The 20,191-nt window shown below is 34.0% G+C and overlaps 2 long non-coding RNA genes across 2 annotated transcripts; one reads left to right on the plus strand and one right to left on the minus strand.

Annotated features, from left to right (window-relative positions):
• Window positions 1–10,662: 10,662 nt before the first annotated feature.
• Window positions 10,663–20,189, minus strand: LOC129923251 (uncharacterized). Its single transcript, XR_008775164.1, has 3 exons — window positions 19,798–20,189; window positions 14,935–16,273; window positions 10,663–11,613 (listed from the first exon to the last, which is right to left on the minus strand). It is a non-coding gene; the product is annotated as an uncharacterized LOC129923251 (long non-coding RNA).
• Window positions 16,207–16,441, plus strand: LOC129923253 (uncharacterized). Its single transcript, XR_008775168.1, has 2 exons — window positions 16,207–16,316; window positions 16,363–16,441. It is a non-coding gene; the product is annotated as an uncharacterized LOC129923253 (long non-coding RNA).
• Window positions 20,190–20,191: the final 2 nt, after the last annotated feature.

The following is a 20,191-nucleotide window of genomic DNA, read 5'->3' on the forward strand; positions in this document are numbered from 1 at the left end:
ACTAGTAATTGATGTTTTTCTGACGGTCAGATTTTTCCCGAGTTTCTATGTGACGTCACACAAACCTATTAATTTAATCTATTGACCTACTGTATAACGGAAAACCATACAGTTAAGAAATAGATCTAGACATATACAGTTAGATCTAGATCTTGTAAAGGAAAAAATGTGTATAAGAGTATATCTACATGCTTGGCTAATCATGGCAGCGTGTACTTTCTCGCCTGACCACTCAACACCCAACAAAATTTATCGCTTGATTGTCTTGTTATGACGAACTACACGTAGCCTAGGCTAGCCTTACGCTGACCAGTTTGTTAGAATCAGTCAGACACACGATTTATTTACTTTTTGGAACAGGGAGGGATGTAGATGAAAATGTTACTTTTTTTCTCGAGTTGGTTATCCTAATATATATATATATATATATATATATATATATATATATATATATATATATATATATATATATATATATATAGTGATGGGAACTAAACTAATTTTTTTTAGTTAAACTAAAACTAAGTTTGAACTAAAAAAAAGTAATTAAACTTTTAGTTAATCACAAATTGAAAAAATTAGTTAAACTAAACTAAGAAACTTTAGTTAAACTTTTACTAACTATTTTGACCTTTTTTAAGGACGAAACAGCCAAACATGAAAAATATAAACAACAACCAATCTCTTTAGCAATATGTAATAAACATTTATTTGTGCACATGAAAAAAGATTTAAATGTCTTTATGGGATAGATGTAGATTAGAAGTAATTGTCCAAGTTCTAATATAAGTTACCATTTTAGAAGTAATGATAAAACTTCATGTTGACTTGCTAACTAACTCTAGATTCTAGAATATTCTGGATCTAATATCTTCTACAAACGAAATGATCAGAAATATAATCTGGATCTAGAATTACATCTAGCTACTAGACCTAGATCAAATAATTCATATTTTAATCTAAAAATAATTTAAGAAATACTAGTTACTACTACTACTACTAGATCTAAATAGAGTCTAGTAGATATCTTAGTAACTCTAGATCTATCTAGAGATTTTAGATTATTATAATTATGATTATAACTAGATATGGGTATTTAGATCTATATACTCTAGTAGATAATACTAGATCTAGATTTAATAGATCTAGATAGTAGATATAAGTATAATTATAATAGAAGTAGATGTAGATCTAGTGTATATTTACTTAATTTAGTATTAGATCTAGTATAGTAACGACTATTATTAGTAGGCCTATTATAGTCATTAATATTATAGATCTATCATCTTTGCATCTTAGGTCTTAGTATAGGCCCTAATAAGTAATCTAGATATATCTAGATCTAATCTAGACTCTAAACTAATAGATCTAGATCTATATTATTGACATATAATTTTAAATTTACATTTTGATCTAAGACTAAGACTACTAAGAGTTAAGACTCTACTTAAGACTTAGAGACTAAAATAATTAAATATAGACTATTATGTCTATAGATCTAATAGTAGTAATAGACTAATACTAATAAACTAGACGTCACTAGACTCTAACTTTAGATCTATCTAGTAAAAAGTTTTAAAATAAAAAGAGTCGACATTTCTTTTAGATCTATAGTAAAGCAAAATTCTTTGCCTGCAGCTAGATCTATACAGGAACACACTGGTGTTTAATAAAAAGCAGCAAAATGTAGATCTATAGAAGCAAGGAATTATCAGGATTTATCAAGCAGCGAAACTTGCTAGAAATATAATGAACACGTTTATTTTTCTCGCCTTTCAAATACCTTGAATTGGCGGGAATAGCGACCATTATAGGGTAAAGGTCAAAAGGCTTTCTTGTGACCTGTGCACCCTCTAGTTTATTCTCCCCTCTATTATTCATTATATATATATTCTCCAAATTACATAGATCTAAATATTTATTGGTATGTATGTTAAAAAAGTTTGTAAAATTTGTAATTAAACTTTTTAGTTTGTAACTAAAAAAAACTAATTAAACTAGGATTTTAACTAAACTTTTTTTTTTAATTAAACTTTGGCTTTAACTAATTTTTTTTAGTTAAACTAAAAGTTAGCAACTTTTTAGTTAACTTTTGCCCATCACTATATATATATATACAATTGGCTCTTAGTCTTATTGAAGGCCTAGTCCATAGCACTGGCGGATCCAGGGGGAGGGGGCGGTAGGGGCGATCGCCCCCCCCACTCGGCCGACCCCCCCCCCCGAAGGGTGGGGCGAACGAATTTTAGTATAGAATTCACACAATTTGTATACGAATTCATTACTTATGTTAATAATATATACTAATTATTTATATTTCAACCTATTTTTAGATTATTTCGCCCCCCCCTCTAGTATGTTGGCCGATTTGGTGGGGTCGGGAGGGGGCGATGGTATCAATCCCGCCCCCCCCCCCATAAACTTTCGAGTGGGGGGGGCGGTCCAATTTCTTTGTAGAAATCACAGCTTGCTAACAGAATCAATTACATATCTATGTGATTAAAACTTGTTATTGATATTTTAACCGATCTTTGTATTATGTCGTTCCCTGTTTGCCAATTTATCTCTACTGCCCTTCCCACCTAAACCTTTTGAGGGGGGGCGGTCCTACTTTAATGGAGAAATCATAGTTTGTGAACAAAATTAGTTGAATTAATATATAGATTTATATTATGTCGCTCGCCTTCTTGTATCTTGGCCGTTTCGGTGAGGTTGGGGGAGGGGGAAATTGCATGTACTGCCCTCCCCACTCTAGCCCTCTGAGTGGGGAGGGGGCGGTCCTATTTTTGTGGAGAATCATAGATTGTGAACAAAATTAGTTGAATATCTATATAATATAAACTACATATTGATATGTGAACTCATTGTATATTATGTCGTACCACACTCTAATGTCAAATTTTAACATTAGTAAAATTTAAATGAAAAAGGGTTGTACCAGGTGGGAGGGGCGATTCATGCAATCGCCTTTCCCCCATCGGACAAACCAATACTTTTTCTTTTTATATTACAGTTAGGAAATTACAAAACAAAAACATCTGTCACTAATATAATTTATATATACTATAAATTAAATTCTTACATCGACTCGCCACACCCCTATTCTTTAATGCCAAATGCAATCTTTAGCAGAAATTATTAAAGGAGCGAGGATTAATCGTTTTCACTCTACCGCCCCTCCCATTTCCAGACAGAGTTTATGTAATTTCACATGAATTTATCATAACTATTTTAAGAAAGACTTTGCATTCAAAAAATTAGAATTCAAACGAAATTTTTCAGTATAAGAGTCACGATTGAGATGAGTTCTAAACCCAAATCGTTTTTTTCATAGTCGCCTTTTTCTAACCTTTACTCAATCCGATATTTTTCTAGTTAAATAAATTTGGGACTATAATTCACAATTTATACTTTGATTTTATTGAATATTATTTATCGAATAATTTTTTTTCGGCGGAGATCCTCAAAGCCAAAATCTAAATATGTGGGGTATCTTATCTTTTCAAGGAACAAATCGGATTTTTTGCAATGTATTAAGGGCCTATAAATTCATATTAGAATATTATAAGTACAACATTATTCAAAAGGTCCTTTTTTAATAGTATGAATAATGAGTTTTAGGTCAGGAGAATACGTTTCTTCTGTGAAGTATGCAAGAAAACTCTTTTGGCGGCGGGGCTTCGCCCCGAACTCATTGGATGAATAATGAGCTGTAGATGTTAGGAGAATGCGTTACTGCAATGAAGAATGCAACAAAACGCTTTTGGCGGCGGGGCTTCGCCCCGAACTCCATTGATGAATAATGAGTTGTAGATGTCAGGAGAATGCGTTTCTACAGTGAAGAATGCAAGAAAACTCTTTTGGCGGCGGGGCTTCGCCCCGAACTCCACTGATGGATAATGAGATGTAAATGTCAGGAGAATACTTTTCTGCAGTGAAAAAAGCAAGAAAACGCCTTTGTCGTCGGGGCTTCGCCCCGAACCCCACTTGAAAACCTTATAGCGATTCCCCAGTTGTTTTGTTTTTCACCAAAGGGTTAGAAATGCTGCTTTTTAAAAATTCTCATATATATATATATATATATATATATATATATATATTATATATATATATATATATATATATATATATATATATATATATATATATATATATATATATATATATATATATATATATGCACGTTTATGCATAGGGTTAGGGTTTACTGGGCATTAGGGTTAGGGTTTGGAAAAAAATCGCCCCCCCCACTCAAAAGTTCTGGATCCGCCAGTGGTCCATAGCTATGTTAAAGTTATATATATATATATATAGTTCATCCATCGTGGTTCGATGATGACCACTTTTCAAATCCAGGGAGATGAGAGCTTTGCATTGGAATTTTGTGTCTCCTCATGTTAAGAAATGGTTTAAATGGTGGAGTACCCGGTAAGAGTTGTGTTTTTTCAATGTTTAAAACGTTTGACAAGTGTATTTCATTCTAAAGTCTGTTTTGAATTGTTAAAATCAAGCGATATGAGACACTGTGTGACTCAGACGTGGTTATCTTTCTCTGGCTTAGTTTTACGCCGCCAGCATTAATGGCATTGATCTATGCACAATTACGAAAGCACATCTATCTATAAAAATGTGTATAGATTATTCAAGATAGTAACTTTCGACCGGCACACACCGGTTACATGAGAGAAAAAAGAACATTTAATAATTTGTCTGTACATCTTAATTTTCTCGCATCTTTCCAGTCTACAGCCACCAATTGCAAAATCTTTTATGCTGTTAAACCTGTAACGCATCATGTCTCGATATGAATACACCTGTGTATTATGCCTTAGGCAACAAAGACGTATCGTAGCACTGTGTTCATTGGCTTCCTTCAGTCGTAAACGACTATGGTTTATCTCAAACATTTTTTTCATATGGCTGTGGAGCCTTATTTTGGAGAGACACTTTCGTCCACATTTATTGCAGGTCAAGTTGGCATTCGCTTTGGTGGTAGAGGAGCCGGCAATTTTTCGTATGGCACGCTTTTCTTCAAGAGCTGAGGCCAATGTTTTGTCGCTGTCCATAGCTTTCTTGGTAACCGTCTCTCTTCAACTAGTGCGGTCTATGGCTATGTCTTCCCAATGGTCAGTATGAATGTTCACTAATTTTAGAACTCGTTTTATTACATCCACGTGACTGAGGTCGGGGCGGCCAGTTTTTTACTTGAGCCAGGCGCGAGTTGCCCGTAGAGAATATTTTTCGGGAAGCGATTGTCCTCCATCCGGCGAACATGTCCGAGCCAGTCTGAAAAAATGCTGGGAAGGCCCGTTCGCGCAAGAATCTCAGTATTGCACACTCTTTCTTTCCTTTTTATTTTCAAGATCCTTCAGAGGCAGCGCAAGTAGAATGAGTTTAGTTTTCTCTCTTGATTTGTAAAGGTGGGCAACGTCTCACTGTCGTACAGTAGCTTCTGAGAACGATTGCCTTGTAGACCTCCATTTTGGTCGCTATTTTACAGTATTTAATTAAAATTAGAAACAGACTAAACATCACCTGAATAGGTTTCATTTGTTATACTTTCAGACAGAAATGGTATAACGCTATGCTTTGTCATTTGAACGCTACCATCTAAACGTGTCTAGGCATGTTTTGGGCAAATATCTAGAGATTTTAATATAATAATCTCTTCCGATGTGACTGCTTTTGCCAAGATGTATTTTTTTCAACTTGAATGTCATCCCCAAAATGGTTTCACCCGGTGCGACCGCACTCCTCGCACCCCCCCCCCCAGTGACGCTACTGCACCCAGATACGTAGCTCTCCCTCTCGATTAATATATTGGCGTAAATGGGCTAGGAAATTTTAAAAAAAATTAGCCCGCTCAACTAACCGATTTCCCATGCAAACAGTATAGTGCACTATTTCCGACTAGTAGGCCTACTTATCCTGATCATAATCGCTCTATCTACTTTATAGATCTAGACTAGATCTAGAATAAATCTAGAGCTAGACTAGATCTAGATTAGATTAGTTCTAGATGTAATCTAGATATCTAGGTCTAGACCTAGAACTAGAATCTAGTCAATCTAGACTAGGTCTAGATCTAGAATCTAGACTTGGTCCATATTTAGAATCTAGACTAGGTCTAGACCTAGAATCAAGACTAGGTCTAGATCTAGAATCTAAACAAGGTCTAGACCTACAATCTAGACTAGGTGCAGATCTAGAATCTAGAAAATTTAAAGAAACTAAGGCAGAGAGAGTTTTTAAAAAGTATATTAAAATTAAAGGCCTAAACCAAAAAGTTAGCAGACAGCTGCAGAGTGATTACATAAACAATGCAATATCTAAGGATAACAACAAAAACCTATGGTCATAGATTAAATCCAAGAAAAGGAAAACAACAGGAGTAGCACCATTAAAAAGAGAAGATAACTAAACACATAATGATAATGAAACTAAAGCTAACTTATTAAATAAATACTTTGAATGATCTTTCTCAGCCCCAGAGTTCTAAGGTGGTCTTCTTACGAAAGCTTGTTATCAATGATGACGCCTAGATATTTATATGACTTCACTTGATGTGTCGACCGGTGCGGACCGCACCCCTCGCCCCCCCCCTCCATCAGTGACGCCACTGCTCCAAGATAACTACATCTTTCCAACAATTTCGATTAACATATTGGAGTAGACGGGCTAGGAAATAAAAAAAAAAAATGGGGGCCTGCACAACTAAACAGGTTTCCCATGCGAGCAGCATAGACCTAATAGGCCTACACTATTACCCACTATTGACTAAGTAGGCCTATTAATCATGATCATATACGCTTTATTTACTTTATAGGTATAGACTATATATATCTAGATCTTGACAAGATCTAGATTTCTAGACTAGTTCTAGATTTTGTCTAGATTCTCTAGATCTAGATCTAGACTACATCTCGACTAGATCAAGAACTAGAATCTGGACTACATCTAGAATTTCGACTTATCTAGATCTAGACTACATCAAGAAATAGAATCTAGAGTAGAACTAGAATGTAGACTAGATATAGAATTGGAATCTATATTAGAACTAGATCTGGATCTAGACTCTAGCATATCTAGATCTAATTTAGATCTCGATCTAGAATCTAGAGTAGGTCTAGATCTAGACTTAATAGACTCTAGATCAAGATCTAGAACTAAATCTAGAATCCAAACTAGATCTAGAATCTAGACTAGATTTAGGTCTAGAATCTAGAAATAGAATCTAGAACTATACTATAACTCGTATGACTTTACATTTTTAGCGGCCCCCGTAAGGGGAAAAAGCCGCTATTAGGTTTGTGCAAAATGTCCGTCTGTCCGTCTGTCCGTCTGTCCGTCTGTCACACTCAGATCTCGAAAACTAGAAGAGATATGAAAAATATTATTTCATCACTAAATCCGGCTTGAAAAGTTTAGGTGCAACGACTACTTTTGGTTTTCTAAAAGCAAACCGTTTAATTTATAAAATTAATTTTGCAAGCGATTTTTTCATAAAAATACACCAATTCTAAAACAATTACGTAAATGTAAGGGAGGCAATGTTACAATATGCTAACAAAGATGGACATTTTTTGTGTATTTTCAGTATCACTAAGTCAAATATATTTTTAAAATGTACAGGAAATGTTTACAACAAATACAAATAATAGTTAAAGACGTTTTTTCTGGTCAACTAGCTGCTAAAATTAAAAGAAAACATTTCTGTTTGTTTATAAAGGCTAATAATACACTTTGTATGTAAATATCACGCACATTTTTTTAAATGGACTTTTTATGCAGCGATTTTCGTGCAGTAGCGTAACGTCGCAACATGATCAGGTGCTAAACCAATTCCTTAAACTTTTTTAAAAAATCAGATTTTATTTATTTTTTGTTTAGTGCCCCCATCCGAATAAAAGAAGCTTATTTTTTGTGCGTTTTGTCTGTTGGTCGGTCTGTCCGTCACGATTAGATTTAAAAAACTAGAACTCTAAAAGCTATTGAAAATCTGATTTACCCTTTAATGTTCCTCCCATAACATCTCAATAGTTTTAAGTATCTAAAATTGATTGTTCCGGATTTTTTTGTGCAAAACTAATCAACGCCAACAAATGTTTGTTTGCTCTTCTAACTTATATTACATTCAATTTCCATGCTTAAACGTTGCAAAAACACATTATCAATAATATGTTGTTCCGTTTTTTATGTAAATAGCATATTAATGCTAAATCATAATCTCTATACTGACTTATATTTCATTAAGTGTAAAAATGTTCCGGATATTGTTTTATAAAACATGAATTATGCCTAATGATTGTTTGAAATCGCATAAGGCTTTTAAAAAAAGTAATTTACTAGAATTGATTACTGAAAATTACTTTTTAGACATTTAATTTTCTTGTAAAACATAACATAGAAGTTTTGTAATCGATAAAGAAAGTTCCGGATTTTGTTTCTTACAAATCGTCGCCAGAAATTTCCGAATTTATTTAAAAATCTACTAACGCCAAATAATTGTTTGAACTCCCTCTTCTAATTAATAAACAAATAATCTTCTCATTTACGAAATAATGTTTTTACAGATTTTTATGAAAAATATTTTAACTCACTACTCTTTTACAGTACATTTAACTTTCTACCTAAAACATTTTAAAATCTAATTATCGTTAATATTATGTTCCGATTTTTAAGGAAAACAGAATCCAAACACCAAAGTAAGGTATGAAAATCTCTCCACGTGGCTGTAGTACATCTAATTTTTATACGAGACCATCCAAAAAATTTAATTAACGGTATTACATTTATCTGAAATTCTCTTTTTCTTTTACTATTTATACAAACATCCGGAACAATCTATTATATAAACTTTTCAATTGTGTTCATACCTAAAAATTATTGCGATGTTTTGAAACGTAAAATAAAGGTTAATCAATTTTTAATAACTTTTAGTTGTTTTTTTTTATATCAAGATAACGGACAGACCGACTGACAGACAAAACGCAAAAACAATGTGGCTTTGATCCTTTTTAAATAATATCTATTAGAACTCAGTGCACCAATGTCTATGAACCCTCGTTAAATATCTCGTGTAAATAAAGACTTTTTTTATGGTACCGGTACTAGCCTATTGTGAGGTAATGGAATTTTTTTTCTTTGACGTCATATGAATGGACTCTTTAAATGTAATGTTAAAAGAACGCACTCGGTGCACCAATGTCTATTAACCCTCGAAAAAATTGCTTGTATTAATGAAAACATATTTTAGTCTAACTAAGCCGTGTGACGTAGTGTTTTTTTTTTCCTTTGACGTCACATGGAATGAATTCTTTAAATGAAATGCTAAAAGAACGCACTCGGTGCACCAATGTCTATGAACACTCGAGAAATGGCTCGTGTTGATAAAGGTGATTTTTAGTCTAGCAAGGCCTTGTGACGTAGTGTTTTTTTTTTCCTTTGACGTCATATGGAATGAATTCTTTAAATGAAATGCTTAAAGAACGCACTCGGTGCACCAAAGTCTATGAACACTCGATAAATGGCTCTTATAGATGAAGGCGATTTTTAGTCTAGCTAGGCCGTGTGACGTAGTGTTTTTTTTCCCCTCTGACGTTATATGGAATTAATTCTTCAAATGAAATGAAAAAAGAACTCAGTATAGTAATGTTTATTATGCCTCGTTATGTGACTCGCTTTTCAAAAAGGAATGATATCTTGATTTAGATCTAATCTAGATTTTTTAAACTAGATCTAGATTTTTATTACAGTATATCTAGATCAGGATTTATATTCTAATTAAAATTATTTTAGAGTCTAGATCTAGAATTTCTAGATCTAGTTTAGACTAAAATAGACTAGATTAAGATGTAGAATTTCAATTTCTAAACTTAAAGTGTAAAAAAAAAGTGTAGATTTTCATTTCCAAACGTTTTGATCAATATTGTAATGTTTTAATATACTAAAACTAATCTACTATTTTTTTATTAAATTTAAATTTAAATTTACGGCAAATGAATCTTTGAAACATTATTACTTTTGACCATCGGATGGCTGCCTGGTCGTGCGGTTTGCGCGCTGGACTGTCGTTCAGATTTATGGATGGCCCAGGGTTCAAACCCTGCCCGCTCCCATCCCCCGTCGTCCTGCGGGAGGTTTGGACTAAGAAGTAATTATCTTCAACTCTGAAGGAACATCCGAAACGTGTAAAACATTTTACATCAAAATTAAATCACCTCTTGAATATTATTTGCGAATATGCAGATCCGACAGGGATCCGACTTCGACGGGGGCCGCCTCTGAGTTTGTGTAACACAAACTCTCTTTGTAATCTTGTTAATCTTAAATTACTAGACCTAGAGCTAGACCAATATTATGATCAGGTTAGTGATACTACTGATTACATAATAAATAAATATGCACCCCAAGCTATAAGAAGATAAGCTATTTTATTAATAGATATACATGTTAATTTTGTTCAAATAGTTTAATTAATACAATAAAATCTAGATCTAGAATCTAGCCTGGCCTCTTTTTAATTAGTCTAATTCAGATTGTTGTCAAGTGCATAATGAGGATATGTCAAAACTGCGCGCTATAAAAGTAGTTTGTTTTTGTTTTGTTTTTTAACTTATAATCAAAACGAAGTTTGTATCGAAATAAAAAAAAACAACAACATTATTTCAATCAGTATTTTATTCATTGAGTTAGTTAATAAATGGAATGTATATTTTATAATGGTCCGTTCACACTTTTTCCATTGTGACCTTAGATGCCCATTTTTTGTACCAATGCGCGAATCTATGAATGAAGATTGAGTTATTAATGAAGAAGTCTTTAGCCTTTTTTTTTAAAAAGTTACCTCCCCTGAAGTTTTTCATTTAACAGTGGTGTCCTTTTCTGAAAAATCTGCTTGCATATGTAATTTAAAAAATTAAATGGTTCAGTTTCGGAAAAAAAAAAGTAGCCGTTACCACTTTGATAGGTCTAAAATATCATGATTTCCTATTTTCAATATCTTTTGTAGTTTACGAGATCTAAACGGGACGGACGGACGGACGGACATTCCACACAAAACTAATAGCGTCTTTTCCCCTTTCGTGGGCCGCTAAAAAAGAGCGAGATAAAGAGATATCAGATAAATGAAGTATGCAAAATAAATTCATACATAAAATAGTCAGATTTCATTGCACAAATTAATATATTTGATATTTCAAATAGACTCATCAAATAATGTTATAAAAGGTTGAAGTTTTATTTAGTTCTTCTGTAAAAAAGAAAAACAAAACAAAACAGTGCTTATAGTTAAAAAATTTTTTATATGAGGTAAGGTTACGTAGGACGGAGATGTAGTAATATGAAATCATTTCTCAAGAGCCACACAATATCACAATCGTTGCTAGCTGCATGAAGATTTGAGCACTCTGGAGGTCATTCTTTATCTCTTCCACACTACGCTGCTCTTGTTCACAGTCAGCAGTGGTTTTGTCTAGGACTTTGTGAGGACATGTTTTGTTGCTAGACAACTGGAGTGTCAGAAACAGCATCATAAGAGCCAGTTCTATCTCTGGAAGAGAGTGTCGACTGCTAGCCATTGGGATAGATTGCTCTTCAATGGAAATTAGACCTCTGAAAAATAATAATAAGTTCTATATCACTTATGTTGGTCGAACGTCTTATGAGATTCGCAGGACATATCCTTAGACAAGACAAAACACCTTTACCAAAGTCAGCCATCAGGGCCAGCCTAATGTAATTTGAGGCCTTATGTGAAGCAAATAGGGTGGCCCCAAATAAAATAGAAATACAAATAATTATCTAAAATTAACCCACAAATTCGTAATGAATTGTGAACAGTCTGTATCTAGATCTAAATCAACAAATAAGTTCAATTCATATAGCGCCGATAGCTCTAATGTGCTTCATGGACAGTTCATGATCACTTGAGGAAGAAACAAAGGTCTTCTAGAACATGGAGTCTAACAAGCAAATCTTAACATTCGCGAATAAATCTTGAATCATAGTAGAGACTTAGATCTGGCTAGTAGACATACAGCCAAATTGTTCTGCTATGTTTGAGATTTGATCAATTATTTGAATTTTTTTCCCTAAAAAGAATTCTGTGAGTCTAAGGCAGGCCCTGCAGCCATAACATGAAGAGGAAAGTGAAATAAGGCCCTCCACGTACAACATGGCGTCGCCCAGGGGCGTAGCTAGGTACCCCTGGGCCCGGGTTCAAGAACATCTTGGTGGGCCCACCTCCAGCCAATAAGATAAATTTAGTGTGTGACAAAAATGAGTAATCTAAATGCAAAGACATTCCAATGTAAAGATCATACCTTTTACTTTAAAAAGTAATTATGTGTTAACGTTTGATTAAGTTAGGACTGTAATAGTCTTAAAAGTCAATGTTTTTACAACTTCTTAACAGAGTTAAACGACTTAAAAGTGTTTTAAATGAACAAACAAATGTTCTTCCTAAGTTCTAATGTGGGCCCCAACTGGCCTAGAGCCATGGGACCAAGCGTAATGAGCTCCTTCGCGCCATGGTTGCTACGCCACAGCTGTGGGCCCCTATTGCGTGTGGGCCCGGGTTCATTGAACCCCTTCGCGCCTTGGATGCTACGCCACTGGCGTCGCCCCTTTTTAGAAGACTTAAAATCTGTGGGCACCACCAGGGAGGAGGTTATGGAAGTTGCCTATGACAGATCTCAGTGAAGAGAGCTTGCGCTCTATGCGCTGAAGGACGCGGATGGACTTCTAAGTAAGTAAGTCTACCTCGCATTACTTTCGTGTGTGGGGGGTCTGAACTTATATGTAGTTCCATACAACTAACCCAAACTACCCCGTTGACGTCATTTATTTATTTGACACAAACATTTAAGTAAAAGCTTGAAATGTGTTTTTTTATGAACAAAATAAGTTTAACTTGAAGTTAGGGAAAGTAAAGAAGGTAGTTGTTGTGCTTGCCACATGACACCCTCGTTAACCATCGGCCATAAAAGCAGATGAGTTTTAAATCATGTCTTATGTATGTTCTGTTCACTAGTGATATTCTACTTATCACACTTACACACACTTCATAACAATTAAATATTTGTTGTTGTTTTTTTAAGTTGATATGTTTATGAATTATCTGGCTGTTACAGTGATTTGTTTTTACAAACTCTATCTTTTTGTCTTGTAAAAAGGTTATCCCACACCCATTTTTGGATCAAGTTCAAACTTTGCACAATTATTCATTGCGTAGACAAGTTAAGAATCAATTAAAAATAACAAATTACTGGTAATCATATATATATATAATAAATAATAAACAATGATTACCCCTAACAGTCTGATAAATGTAAATCTTTATCGACTTTATTTCTTAAGAAAAAGTAACACTTTCGGTTAGTCACACATGGATTTTGTTCTTATATTAGCTCAACGAACACAATATCGAAACTTTATTTATTTAAATCATGTTCTATGCACATATGTATAAATCATTTTTAACACAAGGTGTAGAAAACAAAGGAACATCATGTTACATGAACCTATGTTTATATACACCCAAATACTGGTTCCATAGCATTGATTGAAAATCTAACTAGTTTCTTATCTTTCTCAAACATCTAATATACTGTAAGTCTAAATTATAAATACTGTGAAGAAACAGGTTCCTTTGATTGTAAAGAATTGAATAGTAACATATGTACAAGGCTAACATTTATATACGAGCAACTCCACTCGATGTTTTTCCTTCTCTTTGTTTACAACACACACGTGACTTCCCGCAAGTCCCCTAACTCCAAGGTACCCAACACTTGACCGTATGTCACGGCTGACCACACTTAGTAAGTGTCACAACAAATACATTATCCAATGCCCATTCTAGTTGACAATAAATAAACAGTTTAAAAATTCACAAATAAATCATATCTAAAACGTGAAAACGATTTCTTACTGTGCATGTTCAATCAGTTCTTACCTGAGTCACCTTGAAAGTCCACTCTATAGTCTACAATGATACTTTAATTAATTCATTTTCTACCGCGCTTTTTGGCGTCTATCTTACTAGGTTTCTAAATATAACTTTAGAACATTTTCCCGATTATTTGTAATGTGTTTCTCATTCAAAAACTACGGTCTGCGGGCTTTATCAGTAGACGGACAAAAGGTTTGAAACTCACCCCCCATTGATCTCAGACAGACAACATGCTTCACTACATTTAAGAACATTAAGATATAGATATATATGTTCAAAATTTTTAAAGATTAGTTAGTCATTTTAGCTCTCGTGTTTATGTTTGTAATGTTATCACAGCGCCTTCATGTTTGTTAACACCGCTTTATAGATTCAGTTATTACTGTCATTAATGGAAACTATTTATTGTTATGAATCTGTTCTATCATTAGCTCCACCAGCTGTTACCAACGTAGTTTCTCTTCCTTTCTTTGTTTTTGCAGACCAATGATTTTGCGCGGCAATTTCATAGTACATGAGAATAAAGGATACAAACCCAGACAAAGAGAGATGTTGGCTTAGGAGATTTTGGTTTATCACAGAATAAAATCTCACACAAAATATTTTTCCGAAAAAAAAAAAAGATTTTTTTTTTACGAAATCTAGATCTACCAATTAATCGTAATAAGTAAAAAAAAAAAAGTTGTTAGATATTGACTAATCGAGTGAATTTTTGTTGTGTTTCGTTTTGAGAGTGGGGGGGGGGGGAAGAAAAACTTCAAGGCAAGAGAGTTGTTTCCCTAAATATAAAGAAGCGCTTCGTTATAAAAGGTTTCCCTTCCATATTATTTCTAGATGTAGTCAATTCAATTCCGCCATTTTGTGGGTAACAACCGATATCAACAAAGCAAAAATGAGGAGATCACATGACAAGATTAGAAAACGTTATGCGTTATATAGCCTTATATAAAGCTTCTACTCAAGAAAAAAAAAAAACTTACCAAGATATGAAAGCAACCAGTTCACTAGTTTCTCCAGGTTCTGCTTATTCTTCATCTAGCCAGCTTTTTGATTCTGTCGTAGGCAGCTTGAGGCCAGGAAAATATTATCAAGAATTTTAAAATCACTTGGTGGAATTTGTTGATCTTCACATTTCCACGGTATACGTATCGTTTATGGTCCTTAACAATTTAGGATTTTTCTGTATTCGCTACAATATAATCCATTTATTATTCCAGTCCTGGGCTATATTAACTCTTTCTCTCCGTAATTATTTACCACATTCTGGTGGAATCAACGCTGGTATCATCAGTTAGGAGAAAAAGAGTTAATAATAATTTTTTTTTAAAAGATGTCTTCCGTTCCATAATTTAGTAAAGTACAGGTGATGCACTCCATTGATTCAACGCTTCTAATTGTGCCACGTTTCTCCCTCCAAATTTACGATTTGCTGTTTTTTTTTAGTGCATTGGAGCTTGCTCCCTATGAATTGAGGGAGGATAAACTGCTTCACTACATTTCGAAAGAACATTAAGACCTACCTAAGCAAACTTTTATAGGTTAGACTACCGTGACGTCTGTTGTCCTATTGCCTTGAACTTACGTATTGCTTAACAACTCTCTATTAATTCAATTATTATAATTATTATTTCACGTGGCTACAAAGACCACATTGTGGAATACTTATTATCTTATCTTATATGTCTGCCGTGAATGAATTTCTTATTTCGCGTCTGCAACCATATTCACTGGAATCTGTCCTGGGAGAAATAGACTGACGAAATAAACACAAATCTTGTCGATCTAGCGTCTAAAATCTTACTTTTAAATTTTTATTGCTTATTTTGCTCTTTTTCAAATAAATTTTGTTTGCATTTCACTATCTACATCAACTCCCCCCCCCCCAAAAAAAACAAACAATAGTTATAGTAATTACTTTAGATATAAGCTTCTAAAAGACTCATCTAGAAAGAATCTAAAACTACTTCATCTCAGTGCCTAGATTTGTTAAATAATTCAGACATCAAGTTTGTTATTACGACATTGAACTATGTCACCAAGTCACAAATACCACTATTTGCATGAAACTCTGTAGGTGTCTCAGCAGCTGTACATTGTGCATTGTCTCCGTTTTGTCCTCAAAACCATTTGAATGGGGACATTGTGAGACGTCTTCGTCACGTGAATGATGATCAAAGGCATCACATAAATGGAGCATGAGAAAGGAGAACAAAATAACAAAGGCGACTTCTTGATGCTGGATTGGACTGCAAGCCATAAGGCTTAGTTATTTTTGGAAAGTAACTTGGACCTCTGGCAGTGTATTGAAAGTTGCATCACCTAAAGTAAAAAAAAAATAAATATTGTTATAAGAATGAAGACAGTTTACTGTCTGTAATGGTGTAAATATTTTTTTGTGATTCGTACAGTTTTATAGTTTCAAACATGAAGTCTGATAATACAACGCCGATCGTAACCAGGGGATATTTAAATGAGTGAAAAAAACAACAACAACAAAGAAATCTTTTATTCAGTGGCGTAGCTAGAATTTCAAAATCCCCCCCCCTGGCCCCCACTTGGGGGGGGGGGGCCCAAATTAGTGTTTTTTACATTTAATATTAAATATTACGCAAAATGCAGGGCCCCCATAGAGGTCAAGCCCTCCCGGCCCCCAATTGATGGAAAAGTCTTAGCTACGCCCCTGCCTTTATTTAATAAATTGACTACTTTTGATTATCCTAATTGATATCTTACATGTATTGTGGCTGCAACTGCCACTATTCCGGCGGTTCGGTATTATACTTTTATGTATTATCTGTATTTATATATTTTTGTGTAAAAAATTGTTTTGAAATTAATGCTTTGTTTTTTCAAAAATAATGGTTTGCATAATTAACTTAAAAAACAAACTGGTTCGCTACAAGAATACAACTGTAGCTTTTGCGCCTAAAATAGGGTGAACTCGGCCTTTCCATTGCTTTATGGCTTTTGAGATCTAAACCTTACAGACCAACAGTTGGACTTTCGATTGGATAGAGAAAGCATACGGAACTAGTAGCTTTTGTTCCCCTTTTGGAACCACTAACAAGAAAAAAAATTAAAATACTTTGTTAAAAAAACAAAGCTTATATTAATTGTAAATGCATTAATTAGTTTGGGTCAGTCATATACTTAAATTTATAATAGATCTAAATTAACAATAATAAATCTGTGCGATTAGAAATATTTTTACTAATGGACCTCATTCACCAATCGTAAACAAACAACATTCAGCCACGTGATAATATTGATAAAACAATGGAAAATTACGTGTCACGTGACAGCCTTTATGGATTGCGTAATTTGTATAGAAGAGATAGAGAACAACATGGCAAAATGTTGTTTGTTTACGATTGTTGAATGAGGTCCATTACTTTTGCTTAGCGCTATTTCATGCTTTTAGTTTGTCTGGAGTAATTAAGAAAAGGTGGAGGGAGGGTGGAACGAAAAGGGGAGGGAGGTGCGAAAGGGGGGGGGTACGAACAAAGGGAGGGTGGAACGAAAGGGGGGGGGGATGCGAACGTTACTGTGATCTTGATCGCTTTTTAAATACATCTACATTTTTTTTTAAGTTGTACAACTTTGATTTGAACTAGAGGGATCAAGCCTCTTGATGACATGAAACTAACCACTCTACTAGCGAATTGCTTATGTAGATAGAACGTTGTACGGTTATCTCAATGTTAGTTTCAAACTTTAAGCTACGACCTAACTCTCTACTCGAAGTATAAACTTATACCGCCACATCAGTCAAGGGAGATTTCTTTCCCTTGTTCGATACCAAACAAAATAATTAATTAACTAATGGATAATTTTTGTTAATAATTATTTGCTTTGTCAGATACAAGAAATAATTGAGCAAAATTTCAAATTAATCCGAGTTTGGGTTGTGTACAAACTTTCTATCAGACAAACAAAGAGAGTTGATAGAAGCTTTTTAGAAACAGATAAGTAGGAAGTAAAACACGGTAAAAAGTAATTTTTTTTTAGTAACTCTCGCAGTTATAAAACCAATATTAGTTTTAAGTAGTCTGTCTGTGTGTTAGTCCATCTGTCGGATTAACACTCAGATGTCAAAAACTAGAAGAGATATGGAAACTCGGATTTGACCCTATTTTGTAGCTTGCAAAGTTTAGCTAGTTTTTTCGTTTTCTAAAAAACGAATTGTTTTGCTTTAAAAATTTCTTATGCGAGCGATTTTTTCATGAAAATACACCACAAAAACAATATAAATGTGAAAACTAAAAATGTTTCCAACAAATAGACGTATGACTATTTATTAATTGTGTGTTTTCTGGTACGCCAGCCGGAAAGAATGTTCATTTATAAAAGCACTTTGTATGTAAATGTCACGCTCATTTTTTTTTAATTGACTTTATAAACTGCAAATCTCGTGCAATGATATCTGCAGCTACTTAGTACTAAATTGGTCCCCTCAAAAATTTTAAACAAGCAAATTTTAAAAAACTTTTTAGTGCTCCCCCCCTTTTTTTCAGGGTTAAAGCCTCTATTACGTCTGTGCTTACGTTTTGTTTTTATAGAGTAAAGTGTACTAATCGGAGATAAGTCTTGTGCAGAGCAATAAGATGTTCCCTAAAAATTCCATCATGGATGCTCGAGACTTCGAGTTTGAATTTAGATTCAAGCAACGGTTTATTTTAATTACTTTGGAAAAGGCGGCACGGAAACCTTCTCCCAGACACCCTCTCCGCCCTTGAAACTTTATCTATCAATAATGTACAAGCTATTTCTCTTATTTGATATCAAACAAAATAATCAATTACAAATAATGAATTTACTAACAGGGTATGTTATTTTTGTTTTATGTTTTGTTAGGTACAATAAAGAATTGTTAAAAGTATCAACTTGATCGGAGAATACATGAGGGAGAAATAGCGTTATTTATTGAAGTGGACTAAACCTAACTAATTTAGCCGTATCTGTGAATACTGAAGTATTAGTTTCCCTTTCATCGTTTGAAACAAAATAATTAATTACCAGTAATTAATTAACATTTTTTTTTATTTATTTATGTCTTGTCTATGTCAATGAATAAACTGTGTGAAGTTTCAACTTGATCCGAGAATGGGTGTGGAAGAAATAACGTGTACACACTTTTTACCAGACAGACAGACGGAGTGACTTGTAATAAGCTTTGTAAAAATATTTCCAACCTTATAAACATATAATTGTTCTAATTAGTCTAGAATCATTTAAAATTAATTACACGATTGATTCAAAATAAGTGTTGCAATGTTCGATATCAGCTTGCTTTGTTTTTTAAAAAGTAATTGTTAAATTTACTTGTTTTCTTTTAGAGAGCCGAGAAATAACAATAAAAGAAACAACACCAAGAGAGAACTACAACAATTAGAGAAATAACAGGGTTTTAAACAATGTTTTACGTGTTTCAGAGGTTCCTTCAGAGTCTGAAGATAATTACATCCTAGCCCAATCCTCCTGCAGAACCACGGCGACGGGGGATGGTAGCGAGCAGGGTTCAAGCACAGGACCTTCGAGAGCACCTAATAACAGTCCTTATCACAGGACCTTCGAGACCACCTAATAACAGTCTTTACCACAGGACCTTCGAGACCACCTAATAACAGTCCTTACCACAGGACCTTCGAGACCACCAAATAACAGTCCTTACCACAGGACAAGGTAGTCGTTAATAACGGACATTGCGGCAACGGAGCTAGCAATCATTGAGATAACAATAAAATAGAAGCTAGAGGATGTTTAAATTAGCGACAGTGTAGAGCAAGTTAAGCTTGAATAAAAGAAATGTTACATTTTGAGGTAGTGCTGTATGTATTACTAACCTTCTTCTAGAACTATCAATTGGAAAAAATCTTATTGTTTTGACTCAATAATATAAATATTTTGTTTGTTAGCAGACGACATCACGTAGACATGCTGCGAAGGGCAGCGGACAGTTGAACAGCGAAAGTGTGTAGCTATGACGATAGAAATCTTCCAAACTTATTTTCCATTGAAAGTTTGGAGGTTTGAGTCGTCAGAGCTTTTTATAGCCTCGTTATAGAAGTTCGATATCGATCTTTTATATGCAACTCTATGCTGAGTCAATACAAATTGAACGGTCGCTGTTCAAACGAAATTTCCTTTGCAACCACTACGTAATGTTTGCATTTATCATGTCATAAGATTAAATTTAACGTAATATCCCCGACATGGCTTTAAGAACTTTCCTCAGGA

The sequence above is a fragment of the Biomphalaria glabrata genome, chromosome 16 (assembly GCF_947242115.1).
Source record: "Biomphalaria glabrata chromosome 16, xgBioGlab47.1, whole genome shotgun sequence".
In the NCBI taxonomy this organism is placed as follows: domain Eukaryota; kingdom Metazoa; phylum Mollusca; class Gastropoda; family Planorbidae; genus Biomphalaria; species Biomphalaria glabrata.